At 45.1% G+C, this 14154-nt stretch overlaps 1 protein-coding gene across 6 annotated transcripts in view; it reads right to left on the bottom strand.

The window, feature by feature from the left end:
* MKL2 (MKL1/myocardin like 2) overlaps positions 1-8386 on the bottom strand; it is a 214961-nt gene extending 206575 nt beyond the window's left edge. For all 6 annotated transcript variants that reach the window (XM_018040528.1, XM_018040529.1, XM_018040534.1 and 3 more), the window contains exon 1: positions 8312-8386. The gene's annotated coding sequence lies outside the window, so the exon portion shown is untranslated. The remainder of the gene's footprint in view (positions 1-8311) is intronic.

Genomic DNA, 14154 nt, shown 5'->3' with positions numbered 1-14154 from the left:
AGTAAGCCAGAAAGAAAAACATCAATACAGTATACTAACGCATATATATGGAATTTAGAAAGATGGTAACGATAACCCTGTATGCAAGACAACAAAAGAGACACAGATGTATAGAACAGTCTTTTGGACTTTGTGGGAGAGGGCGAGGGTGGGATGATTTGGGAGAATGGCATTGAAACATGTATAATATCATATGTGAAACGAATCACCAGTCCAGGTTTGATGCATGATACAGGGTGCTCAGGGCTGGTGCACTGGAATGACCCAGGGGGATGGTATGGGGAGGGAGTGGCAGGGGGGTTCAGGATGGAGAACACATGTACACTCATGGCGGATTCACGTTGATGTATGGCAAAACCAATACAATACTGTAAAGTAAAAAAAACAAGAAAGAAAGAAACAGGCTTTAAGCATGTGAAAAGATGCTCAGCCTCCTTCATAATCAAAGTAATGCACATTAAAACCACAATGAGTTACTTTCCACCTTATCGGACTGATACAAATCCAAAGGCTGGTAATCAGCCTATTACAAGAGGCTGCGGAGACAGATACCTGCAAGGGTTCAAAATGGTACAACCCTGAAGGTGGGCAGCATTTATCAAAATGTATAAACGCAATGCTCACGGACCCAGCAATCCCACTTCTGGAAAGTTATCCCACAGATACTGCACATATATGAACTGACATGTGCACAACGTTATTCACCACAGGCTGTGACTGCAAGACTGGAAAACATTCAACTATCCATCAACGGGCGTTAACTTCAATAAACTATGGCACAGGCCACACAATAGTATATCCTGCATCTGGTAATAAATCTTTTCTATATACTAATGTGGAAAGACGCTAAAGGTACACTACTAAAAAAAAAAAAAAAACAGGGTCAGAATAATTTATGTAGCTGAGGTTGAATGGTTTTATGAAGACCTACAAGACCTTTTAGAGCTAAAACCCAAAAAAAGATGTCCTTTTCATTATAGGGGACTGGAATGCAAAAGTAGGAAGTCAAGAAACACCTGGAGTAACAGGCAAATTTGGCCTTGGAATGCGGAATGAAGCAGGGCAAAGACTAAAAGAGTTTTGCCAAGAAAATGCACCAGTCATAGCAAACACCCTCTTCCAACAACACAAGAGAAGACTCTACACATGGACATCACCAGATGGTCAACACCGAAATCAGATTGATTATATTCTTTGCAGCCAAAGATGGAGAAGCTCTATACAGTCAGCAAAAACAAGACCAGGAGCTGACTGTGGCTGAGATCATGAACTCCTTATTACCAAATTCAGACTTAAATTGAAGAATGTAGGGAAAACCGCTAGACCATTCAGGTATGACCCAAATCAAATCCCTTATAATTATACAGTAGAAGTGAGAAATAGATTTAAGGGCCTAGATCTGATAAATAGAGTGCCTGATGAACTATGGAATGAGGTTCATGACATTGTACAGGAGACAGGGATCAAGACCATCCCCATGGAAAAGAAATACAAAAAAGCAAAATGGCTGTCTGAGGAGGCCTTACAAATAGCTGTGAAAAGAAGAGAGGCGAAAAGCCAAGGAGAAAAGGAAAGATATAAGCATCTGAATGCAGAGTTCCAGAGAATAGCAAGAAGAGATAAGAAAGCCTTCCTCAGCGATCAATGCAAAGAAATAGAGAAAAACAACAGAATGGGAAAGACTAGAGATCTCTTCAAGAAAATTAGAGATACCAAGGGAACATTTCATGCAAAGATGGGCTCGATGAAGGACAGAAATGGTATGGACCTAACAGAAGTAGAAGATATTAAGAGGTGGAAAGAATACACCTGTACAAAAGAAAAACTGTACAAAAAAGATCTTCACGACCCAGATAATCATGATGGTGTGATCACTAATCTAGAGCCAGACACCCTGGAATGTGAAGTCAAGTGGGCCTTGGAAAGCATCACTGTGAACAAAGCTAGTGGAGGTGATGGAATTCCAGTGGAGCTATTTCAAATCCTGAAAGATGATGCTGTGAAAGTGCTGCACTCAATATGCCAGCAAATGTGGAAAACTCAGCAGTGGCCACAGGACTGGAAAAGGTCAGTTTTCATTCCAATCCCAAAGAAAGGCAATGCCAAAGAATGTTCAAACTACCACACGATTGCACTCATCTCACACGCTAGTAAAGTAATGCTCAAAATTCTCCAAGCCAGGCTTTAGCAATACATGAACCGTGAACTCCCTGATGTTCAAGCTGGTTTTAGAAAAGGCAGAGGAACCAGAGATCAAATTGCTAACATCCACTGGATCATGGAAAAAGCAAGAGAGTTCCAGAAAAACATCTATTTCTATTTTGACTGTGTGGATCACGATAAACTGTGGCAAATTCTGAGAGAGATGGGAATACCAGACCACCTGACCTGCCTCTTGAGAAATCTGTATTCAGGTCAGGAAGTAACAGTTAGAACTGGACATGGAACAACAGACTGGTTCCAAATAGGAAAAGGAGTACGTCAAGGCTGTATATTGTCACCCTGCTATTTAACTTTTATGCAGAGTACACCATGAGAAACGCTGGACTGGAAGAAACACAAGCTGGAATCAAGATCGCTGGGAGAAATATCAACAACCTCAGATATGCAGATGACACCACCCTTATGGCAGAAAGTGAAGAGGAACTAAAAAGCCTCTTGATGAAAGTGAAAGAGGAGAGTGACAAAGTTGGCTTAAAGCTCAACATTCAGAAAATGAAGATCATGGCATCCGGTCCCATCACTTCATCGGAAGTAGATGGGGAAACAGTGGAAACAGTGTCAGACTTTATTTTTGGGGGCTCCAAAATCACTGCAGATGGTGACTGCAACCATGAAATTAAAAGACGCTTACTCCTTGGAAGAAAAGTTATGACCAACCCAGACAGTATATTCAAAAGCAGAGACATTACTTTGCCGACTAAGGTCCGTCTAGTCAAGGCTATGGTTTTTCCGGTAGTCATGTACGGATGTGAGAGTTGGATTATGAAGAAGGCTGAGCGCCGAAGAACTGATGCTTTTGAACTGTGGTGTTGGAGAAGACTCTTGAGAGTCCCTTGGACTGCAAGGAGATCCAACCAGTCCATTCTGAAGGAGATCAGCCCTGGCATTTCTTTGGAAGGAATTTTGCTAAAGCTGAAACTCCAGTACTTTGGCCATCTCATGCAAAGAGTTGACTCATTGGAAAAGACTCTGATGCTGGGAGGGATTGGGGACAGGAGAAGGGGACGACAGAGGATGAGATGGCTGGATGGCATCACCAACTCGATGAACATGAGTCTGAGTGAACTCCGGGAGTTGGTGATGGACAGGGAGACCTGGCGTGCTGCGATTCATGGGGTCGCAAAGAGTCGGACACAACTGAGCAACTGAACTGAACTGAGCATATAAAAGGAGTGGGTATATACAGTGTACTGGTATTTGCTTGTATATACACAAAGAAACAACAGACATCTATAGGAAACAAATAGAAAACATTTTCTATGGCTGGAGACAGCATGTTAAACCAAAACAAAACTGGAAATTAGACTCCTCAAAATAGATTTTTTTAGTTTTTGAATCACATGAACATTTTATATATACAAAAAGAATTTTAAAGTGTTATGAATATACTTCATAGGAGAAAGAGAAAGAGAACTACTTATCACCTAGAGTCAAAATCCAACACACATTAAAGGGGAATGTTTTCCCAAATTAGGAGTTTGAGATTAACAGATACATACTTTTATATATAAGATAAACAACAAGGACCTACTGTGTAGCACAGGGAACCATATTCAATATCTTATAATAACCTAAAATGGAAAAGAATCTGAAAAAGAATACATATGTGGGTGTGTGTGTGTATATATATATATATGTAAGTATGTATAACAATCACTTTGCTGGACACCTGAAACTAACACAACATTGTAAAGCACTATATTTCAATTTAAAAATAAAAATGAAAGAATTTTTCTATGAAATAGATGTTAACAAGCAAATTTAGTGTGACCATCACTAAATTTCACACAATGTTTAAGTTTTTCTTTAATCAAGCTAAAGCACATTATAGTAATCTCTTAAAGTACTATTTGGAGGACAAGAAATCAGAAGAAAGAATAGAAAAAGTACAACGAGGATGCTTTCGCCTAGTGGTTCTCAAAGTATGGTCCCCAGGTCAGCAGCATCAGCATTATCTGAGAACCTGTTAAAAGTGCAAATTCTCAAACCCTAGTCCAGACCCACTGAATTAGAAACCTGGGAGTGGTAGGGAGCAGTTCTGGTGATAAGCACTCCAGTCTGAGAGTCAGTGATCTGGCCAAGTGTTCCTTATACATCTTCATGCCTCACTTGAGGAGAATCTTATTAAAAAGCAGATTCTGGTTCAGTAGTCTGGGGTGAGCCCCAGAGCTGGCATTTCAAAGAAGCTCCAGGAGGCTGCGAGTGTGCAGCAGGTTGAGGGAGAACACTTACAAAGAAAACCTCAAATCCACCTGGAAGAAGGTACGCAATCTTCAGTGGTTGAGTTTCCTATGAAACTTGCCCTCAGTAGAGTCCTTACACAGATTTCTAGGCTGGGGGACACCATGTAGTCTCCCATATAAATTCTGTCTTTAACACAGAATAAATACATTCAGTGAAAAAAGTCAAAGTTGCTCAGTCATGTCCGACTCTTTGCAAGCCCACAGATTGCAGCCCGTCATCCTCCTCTGTTCATGGAATTCTCCAGGCATGAATACTGGAGTGGGTTGCCATTCCCTGTTCCAGGGGATCTTCCTGACCCAGGCGTTGAACCCAGGTCTCCTGCATTGCAGACAGATTCTTTACCATCTGAGCCACTATACCTTATTAAAATAACGGTGAATTGTTGAAATTCAACTTAAGGATGTCTCATTTGAGACAACTTTCATTTATAAGTGGACCTAGGAATCTTTCAGAATGGGGGAAAAAAAAGAAGGCATATATTCATACATCCACCTGGTTACACTGTCTGATTACCTTTACTTCAAACATTAGCCACACCATCTTCTCTCCATGAAAAATGATCAAGCAGTTTGTTTCCTTCTAAACATATTTTCAAATGGTTCTTATACTTACAAATACTGATTCTCCATTTGCTTTACATGAGGGAGAAACGTTTATAGGAATCTTTCAAGTAAAGAATTCTAATTTAGATGGAAGAACCTGGAACTGGTATGTATCTACATTTTGCAAGTCATTCTTTGGACAAAGTTTTTGGTGTTAAACATTAATCAATGTGCTGAAATTTCTACATATCCCTATCTCACTGCATCTAAGATGCCATCATTTCCATACACACTATTATTCTGCGTAACATTAAGAAAGAACAAAAGCTGCCAATGAAACCATGACATGTCAATTTTAAGACAGTAGTCTATCTCAGACATGCATCTTAAAATCAATGAAATGGCTTAATTATAAATCTCAGAGATATGTACATAATAAGTTATGCATTTTCATTTATAGAGGCATGGATTTTTGTCCACTCAACAATTTGTCCCCATACCTAAAACAGTGGAAAAGTTCCAACACCCACATAATATGACTTGGTTCATTTTGTACAGGAGTATTTTTTTTAAAGGTAGTGATTAAAAAAACAAAAAAGGAGTGACCTCTTTTTACCCTGAAACATAATACTGCTTGTGCAAAGTAATAAAAATTAATTATTCTTAATTTGGATAATTTTCCCATCTTAGAAGGATTCAATGTATCTATCTCTAGGCAATTTAAAATATATCCTTCTATTCTGACAACAACCTTACTTACACCTTTCAAAAGTAACAAGCAAATGAACAACAAACATCTTACAGCAAAGAAGTCACTTTACCTATCCAACAGAAAGGAAAGATAAACTTCCTGTGTGGATTTAACAAAAGTTGAAGAAATTCATCTTGTTACACTATAGCTGTATAATAGCTGGAACTGTACTATCTTGACTCAATTTGCATTTTCCCCATGGCACTAAGACTAACTCAATTTCAAATGAAATCAGAATTTCTAACGAATCCTATCAGGAGCACAGAGGACAACATTACAGTTCATTTTGATTTTCACTCTTGTTCAATATGTATTGACCGAATTCTCTAACATGGATATTAGTACACAGAAAGAGAGAACAGCTTCCCCGATGGCTCAACAGTAAAGAATCCGCTTGCAATGCAAGAGCCGCAAGAGACACGGGTTGGATCCCTGGGTCGGGAAGATCCCCTGGAAGAGGGCATGGCTACCCACTCCAGTGTTCTTGCCTGCAGAATCCCATGGACAGGGGAGCGTGGCGGGCTACAGTCCATATTGTCACAGAGTCGCATATGACAGAAGCGACTTCGCACACATGCAGAAAGAAGAGGGGAAAAATGTTCCCAACAAAAACTGTCAGTTAAATCCTGCCCCCTTCCCTGCTCTAACTGAGTCTACAATTTAGAGTCACTCTCAGTGGAGCTAGACCTTGAGACATGTGAGGTCCTCTGACATGCTTAGTTATCAAAGTGATTGGGGTATACCACTAGCATTTACAGCTTGGGAGCCAGATGCTCGAACTTCTCACAATGCATGGGCTAGATCCGCATAATGAAGACCTATCCTGGTCCTGAGACTTTTCAATGACCAGCCAGATTAATCGCCTTAACTGGCCTTACTTCAGAACACAATACTAAATATTTTACAAGAAATTATGGAAAAACCCTAGTAATTTAAGAGAAGGTATCTAAAGCAAGATAACTTGAGACTGAATGACTAGGGTCTGAAAATTAGTGACTATTGCCACACACCAAGCATTAACTCAACATATAATTGCAGTGTCACAACACTGAGCTTATCTACACTATGTGAGATACTGCCACCGAATCAAACAAACAAAAACCCTTCAATCTAGCTAATATTTTATTCATTATCAGAGAGAAGCAGCAGGAATCCAGCATGTTGCCTCAAAGCAGCAGTACTTCAAAGCTTGCGGCACAAAACATGCCCTACGATGTCGTTTTAAAGTCTGGCATTCACGGAAGGGATATATTAGTATTATTTATATGTTGACTGAGATAGTCTGTACTTTCTCTTGTCCTGTTACTCCTAACTCAATCTAGGCGTGTATTTTCATAATCATAAATAAGTTATTCCAACACTTAAGGTGTTCTCCACTCCAGTGTCTAACTAGACCTCTAATCTTTCCTTTCCGTGTATGAAATAGCTCCTGACATTTTTACCTCTCTTCAAACCAAGCTTATTCACTAGCAGCAGGTAGGAGCAGTCCAGTCCGCAGCACAGCAGTAACGTGCTAGCCGTGATGTGGCAATGCAGGTCATGTATTGTTCTTTTATTTATAACATTTAAATCGGAGCATCACAGTGGTTTTCAACTACGTACGTAGGTAGCTTTTATTTCTGATGTATTTCATTGGAGCTGTAAAGGGGGCTTTACAAACCGTTGCTGCAAAGGGGAGGGGCCTTGGTTCTGACAAAGTTGAGCACCACTGCTCCAAAGAGTGGAATCACGTGCTGAACAACAAAAAACAAACAAACAAACAAAAGTTTCCTTTGCTTAAAGCAAGCCCTGGGCTCCAATATTCCACTTCCATTCGATCGGACATCCCACCCTAGACACACACCGCTGCTTTTAAGCCCACTTCTGCCCTCATAGAGGGCCAAAGAAAAGTTTTTGTCCATTTCGGAAACAGGGACCCTTTGGGTAAGCTGACAAAGGCCGAGGACTCTCCCCCAAGAAACTCCTGTGCCATGCTGCATTCAATTAGGAGGAGAGCGGGCCCCCCCAGACACACCCTCTGCAGCTCAATCGGAACCTGAGGAGAATTCGAGCCCTAAAACCCCGCGAGTGGGGGCGGGGAGAAGGATGGGAGGCAAGGACGGGGCGGGGCGCTGGAGTCGCAGTGCCCGGGTGTGAACCCCGACTCCACCGCGTCCCAGCGGCGTGACCCTGGGCAGGGCGCTTCACCTCTGCGTGCAGCCCGAGCGGAACCGCCTAAGTGCCGGCAGACGATTAAGGCTCACTGAACGGTGTTGCCGCGCCCGACAGCGCCGCGTCCTCCCGCGCCAACGCGCCGCCGGGGAAAACTGAGGAGCGCCCCGCGGTCGCACCCGCGAGCGGACGCGGGCTGCGAGGGGACTGGCCCGGCCGCCCCGCGGCCCCGGCCCGGCCGCCCCGCCCCGCCCCGCCGCGCCCGCTCGGGTCCCGGGACAGCGCGGACCGGGCGACTCCGCTGCAGCCGCGGGGCCGACGGAGGTGGCCGCCCAGAACGCGGGCCGCCCGCCCGCCCGGCCGGCCCCCCCGCCTGGCCCTCGGTCTCCGCTGCTCTCACCCGCTCCTCAGTCCCAACGGCAGCCGCCGCCGCCCGCAGCTCACCTCCCGGGCCGCCGCCGCCGCTGCCGCCGCCGCCGCCGCCGCCGCCGCGCGCGATCTCGCGAGACTTCGCTCCCCTCGGCGCTCCCCCGCCCTCCCCGCGCGTCGCGCGGACCCCGGCCTGGAAACGGCCGGACGCCCTCCTCGGGAGCGGCCCCCACGCCTCCGGGTTAAGTCTAGGCGGGCTCGCGACCCCGCGTCCTGGTCCCTGCGTCCGTCCCGCCCACCTCCGTGAAGGTGAAGGGTTAAATGCCAGGTGCGGGTCGGCCGCCTCCTCACCTGGCCGGCCGGGTGCGCGTGCGCATGCGCGCGCCCGGGGCCCTGGACCTTCGAGCCTTTGCAAAAGCTCTAACCACAGTGACAGCAATGATCCCTGCAGCCAGTCTTGGAATGCTTCCTGGGTGCCGAGTACTTCTAAAACTTCCTGGGTCCTCACAAGTTCCACCAAGAAGTGGGTATTACCATCCTCTCCTCTCCAGAGGCGATAAAAGGGAGGCTTGGCCAGGTTAAGAACTACCTCTGGGTCACGCAGCTAGGAGTGGGCATCCGGGGTTGTCTGTTGCTCAAACCGAAGCCCTGATTTCCCACCTCCATGACGATCCCCAGGCCCTGTCCCTGTTCCTTCTTCCGCTGAGGGCGCCAAATCTCAGCCCTTCTTTACTTCCCTCCCACGGTTCAAGCGCTCCTAGGAGGGCAGTTGCTACAGTCCCTCTGGTTTTACAAAGCTGCAGTCAGCAAAATGCTTCTCCCTCATTACCCGAACTTCCTAAGGCCTCCCTGTGCAGACCGTGTCTCCTCTTTAGACTGGTGGTGTTTTGATTATAACACGGTAGGATGGGACACAAGACATAGAACCAGAATGTATTTACATGGATGTTAGGGGGCTCCAAGGAAGGTGTGACTTCTTCCTGGGATAAAATCTTAACCTTATATAATTGTTTCTAAAAAAAGACGGGCTAGCAATTATTAAGGGCATTTCAAGGTCACTACCAATATTCTTCCGAGTCAAATCGTAGGAAAATGGAGATGAAGACATCGGCTCAAGTCTCCACTGTAAGATGAGGTTTGAACCTGAGTCTGAGTCCAGAACCCAGTACTGCCTCACACTAAAGTCCCATGAGCTAGCAAGTCTGGGCCAACAAGCTGCTGTAAAATCGAAAGCCTTGGAGGTTCTAGCTATTCCTTTACCTTGCATGAGGGTCTGCAGGGGCTTGCCCAGCCCACCTGACAGTCAAATCCATCTCAGCAAATGCTGGCCTGCCCACCCTGCAAGCCTGCCCAGTCCCTCTAGAAATAACACTGCTTCCTGCTTATATGCAGAGTACATCATGAGAAACGCTGGGCTGGAGGAAGCACAAGCTGGAATCAAGATTGCTGGGAGAAATATCAATAACCTCAGATACGCAGATGACACCACCCTTACAGCAAAAAGTGAAGAGGAACTAAAAAGCCTCTTGATGAATGTGAAAGAGGAGAATGAAAAAGTTGGCTTAAAGCTCAACATTCAGAAAACTAAGATCATGGCATGGGAAATAGATGTGGAAACAGTGTCAGACTTTTATTTGGGGGGGGCTCCAAAATCACTGCAGATGGTAATTGCAGCCATGAAATTAAAAGATGCTTATTCCTTGGAGGGAAAGTTATGACCAATCTAGACAGCATATTAAAAAGCAGAGATATTACTTTGCCCACAAAGGTCCATCTAGTCAAGGCTATGGTTTTTCCAGTGGTCATGTATGGATGCAAGAGTTGGACTGTGAAGAAAGCTGAGCGCTGAAGAATTGATGCTTTTGAACTATGGTGTTGGAGATGACTCTTGAGAGTACCTTGGACTGCAAGGAGATCCAACCAGTCCATCCTAAAGGAGATCAGTCCTGGGTGTTCATTGGAAGGACTGACGCTGAAGCTGAAACTCCAATACTTTGGCCACCTCATGCGAAGAGTTGACTCACTGGAAAAGACTCTGATACTGGGAGGGATTGGGGGCAGGAGCAGAAGGGGATGACAGAGAATGAGATGGCTGGATGGCATCACTGACTCGATGGACATGAGTCTGAGTGAACTCTGGGAGTTGGTGATGGACAGGGAGGCCTGGCGTGCTGTGATTCATGGGGTTGCAAAGAGTCGGACTGAGCGACTGAACTGAACTGAACTGCAGGCCAGAGGTTATAGATACCCTCCAGGTTCAAACATCACCAAATCCACCTGATGAATGAAATGAATGAAAGAGAGGAAGGGAAATCACAGACGATGGGCAGTGACAAGTTACCAAGCACTGTACCAGGTGCTGTCCATTTATTAGGTAATTTCCATTGGGAGGGAGATATGTGTTCCCATTTTGCAGATAAGGAAACAAGGGCCTAAGGGTACAGACAGGTACTAAGTGGGAGGGCTGGGGTTCCACCAGGTCAGTCTGTCCCAGGCCAACAAACTTTGGCCTCAGTGACCAACAAGTTTCTCCCCAGACTCAAAAGCCTGTATCTTCATACAGCTGAAAAGTTAGATATCTCCTGAGATCAAGACTCCAATCTAAGATACCATTTATATAAAATAAAGATGTAAATAAGCTATTGGGAATATGCACCCAGTTAATGTGAAGCATGTCCAAAAAGTGCCTTAAGCACTCAGTAAATTATAGCTATTATTACATTGGTAGGCTGTTTATTTTATTCCTTCCCCATCTCCCAATATAAATTCCAAATCAGTTTGGAGGATGTGGCCTTATCTGCTCAGACATGGGAATAAAATTAGTTTCTAGCACACCTGAAACAATCCGCTGCTCTTTAGTGGATGAAATTACCCCCACCCTTCCTCCTGACGGTGGAAAGAGACCCAAAGACTCTCCTGGAGCTTTGATGTGCTCTCCCTTCCCAGTTTCCTGGGTGACTGGCAACCTGTTTTATATAAGCCTCCCCTTATACAGGAAAAGCCACCCAAATATTTTCAAGTTGTTAGCAAAAAGAGAAAAGAAATGTTTAAGCTGAAACCTGGTAAGAGAATTTTGGTGAGGTTGGGGGTTAATATAACCACTATGATATCATGAGGAAAGTTTTTATAGGAATTGAAGCTGCCACCACCCTCAGGCCACAGTACTCTAGGTTAGGTTTCTACCCTGATACAAGGCACGTCACAGGTTCCCATCAATGACAACAGCTCAGCTCACCCTGAACTGATCCTCACAGGGCAGGGATGGATATAACAGGATCCATGGAGGGCATTACAGATGGACCAAAAAATTCTGGGTGATTCTAAAATATTTACACCTCTAAGGGTTTAACCTGTGGTTTCCAGGAAGCACTATTAAAACATCTTTGATCCAGGAGTAACTTTACAAATGCCCATAATGGGGTTTGTTTCATGCTCATTCACTCAATAAAAACTTAAGCACTTAGGTGCCAATTACTGTGTTAGTAGCTGTGAGCAAGACACAGTCTAGGCTCTCATCACACTGATGGCCTAGGGGGAAGAGGGATGCTAATTTAATAACTGAACCAATAAATGTTGAAATAGTATGTGATAAATAGAGTGAAAAAGAAGAGCAAACGACCAGGAAAAACAGAAAAAGAAAAAAGCCTGAATGGAAGGGTAGGAAAGAACTTGGCTTGAATTTGAGTTCTGGAGGGTGGATTAGCATGAACTAGGCAAGGAGGAAAGAAGAGAGCAAGGAATAGATGAGGGTGGGAAACGGAGATTAGAGTGGACTGGGGCCGTATGAAGTATCTCAGGGACTTCACTGATGGTCCAGTAGCTAAGACTTCATGCTCCCAATGCAGGGGCCCTGGGTTCGATCTCTGGTCAGAGAACTAGATCCTTTGTGGCACAACTAAGAGTTCACATGCTGCAACTAGAGATCCCGCGTGCCCCAACAAAGGCCCAGCACAGCCAAATAAATGAATATATATATATATATATACATATATATATATTTTTTTTTAAGGCATCTCAGGCAGGTACATACTCTGAGCACATGGGGACAGTGGAGAGAAGAGAACCCAACTGGAGATGAGAGCGTGTCACGGACAATGCCATTGGTTTCCACATACCATCCTTCCCCATTGGGCAATCCAAGCTCATTACCTCCAGCCAATCTGTATTTGAGGAACTCTCACATCATATGAATATATCCCACCACCTGAGTGTAGAAATCAGGATGCAAATATCCTGCTTCCCTCACAACCAGGACAAGAGGTGTGACACAGGCTCTGCTGGCCAGAGGTACCATGTGAAGCTGAGCCTCATTTCTGTTGATATGACCGGTGGCCAACGCGACTGGCTTTGGGGTGGCAGTTGCAGGGCCGAGCTCCCAGTGGAGAAGCCACATGAGAGCTGACGGCAGTGGTGGTCGTGGTGACGGCAAACTCAGGCAGGCTCATGGCTTGTTGATTGGGCCAGGCGTGCAGTGTGGTTTGGGGCATTTTTCCTAGAAGCTTAGCCTCAATTTCTTTCCTCCAGCCCTCCCAATGATTCTGTGGGAGACCTAACATCCTTTATTACATTCCCCTTTCTGCTTAAATCAGCCAGCATTTCCGCCAAGAACGCTGACCTCTCACAGGCCAAAGCTGGCTGGAGCCAATGAAACTTGGAGAGAGACTTGCTGGGGCCGTGGTGAGAGGAACCTTCTCTTTTGGAAGAAAGAGCCCCAGGAAACCAGCTTGATCTTGATAGCATTCCTTAGGCAGGTTGGCAGGGAGTCCATTGGACCCAGTCACATAGTTACCTATGTCTTAGAATGTATGGCCATTTGGAATCTGTGGCTGGTTACGCACAACAGAAGTGAAAGCTGGGAAAGTGGTTAATTGATAATAAAGGAGCCATAGGAACAGTCTCCTTGATGTCAGGAGGTTGACCTTCATTACCTTCATTGGTAATGAAGAACTTCATTAGACCTCCTAAGATCGAAGGGAAACAAAATGACCTAATGTTAACTGTCCAGTCCTCTACAAAAGCTCTTTTTAGTAACAGGTCAAAAGGTATATAATAAGATGTCTTGCGTATGTGGGTCTCTTCTGGTTGTCTGTGCCAGAAGCTGTCTCTGTTACTTTCTGACTTCAAATAAAACAGTTAAACTGCTGCAAAGATCCAAGCTACTGTGTTCCTTTGATCTCAGAGTGAATTCTTCCCTTTGAAGATCAAGAACCCGTAGCCGACACTGAACATCACAGAACACACTCCCTGCCTGGCTTGGAATCTCAGTTGCCATCAACAGTTTCCACAGCTGAGGGATATGATAAGGTCTGCTTGGCACAGCAGAGAAACCAAAAGATCTGGGTCCTTGACTACATCACCAAGCTGCTAGACTGATATCAGACCTGTAAGGCCCTGGACATCTCCTTCTCTGTGCTAATGGTGCCCAGTCACTCAGTTGGGTCCAACTCTTTGCAACCCCATGGACTGTAGCCCACCAGGTTCCTCTGTCCATGGAATTTCCCAGGCAAGAATACTGGAACTGGTTGCCATTTCCAACTCCAGGGGATCTTCCCAACCCTGGTATCGAAACTGCAGCTCCTGCATTGGTGGGCAGATTCTTTACCACTGAGCCACCTGGGTAAGCCCCTCCCTGAGCTCAAATCAACCTGAGTTGGCTTCTCTGTTCTTTGCAGCCCAAACATTCACAATGATGCAGGAAGAAAGAAGCAACTTATGGAGAATAGACACACATCTTTTCTGGGTCTGTCAGGAACCACCCAAATCCAGGGAACCTTTGTCTACCAGCCTCCTTCACCCCCACCCAATATCAGTCCCACTCAGGCGAGCCCTGAGTGAGCATGAGTAAAAGTCGCTCAGAAGTGTCCGACTCTTTGC

Source organism: Capra hircus, chromosome 25 (assembly GCF_001704415.2).
Source record: "Capra hircus breed San Clemente chromosome 25, ASM170441v1, whole genome shotgun sequence".
Lineage (NCBI taxonomy): Eukaryota > Metazoa > Chordata > Mammalia > Artiodactyla > Bovidae > Capra > Capra hircus.
This window is presented reverse-complemented; position numbering and strand designations above follow the sequence as displayed.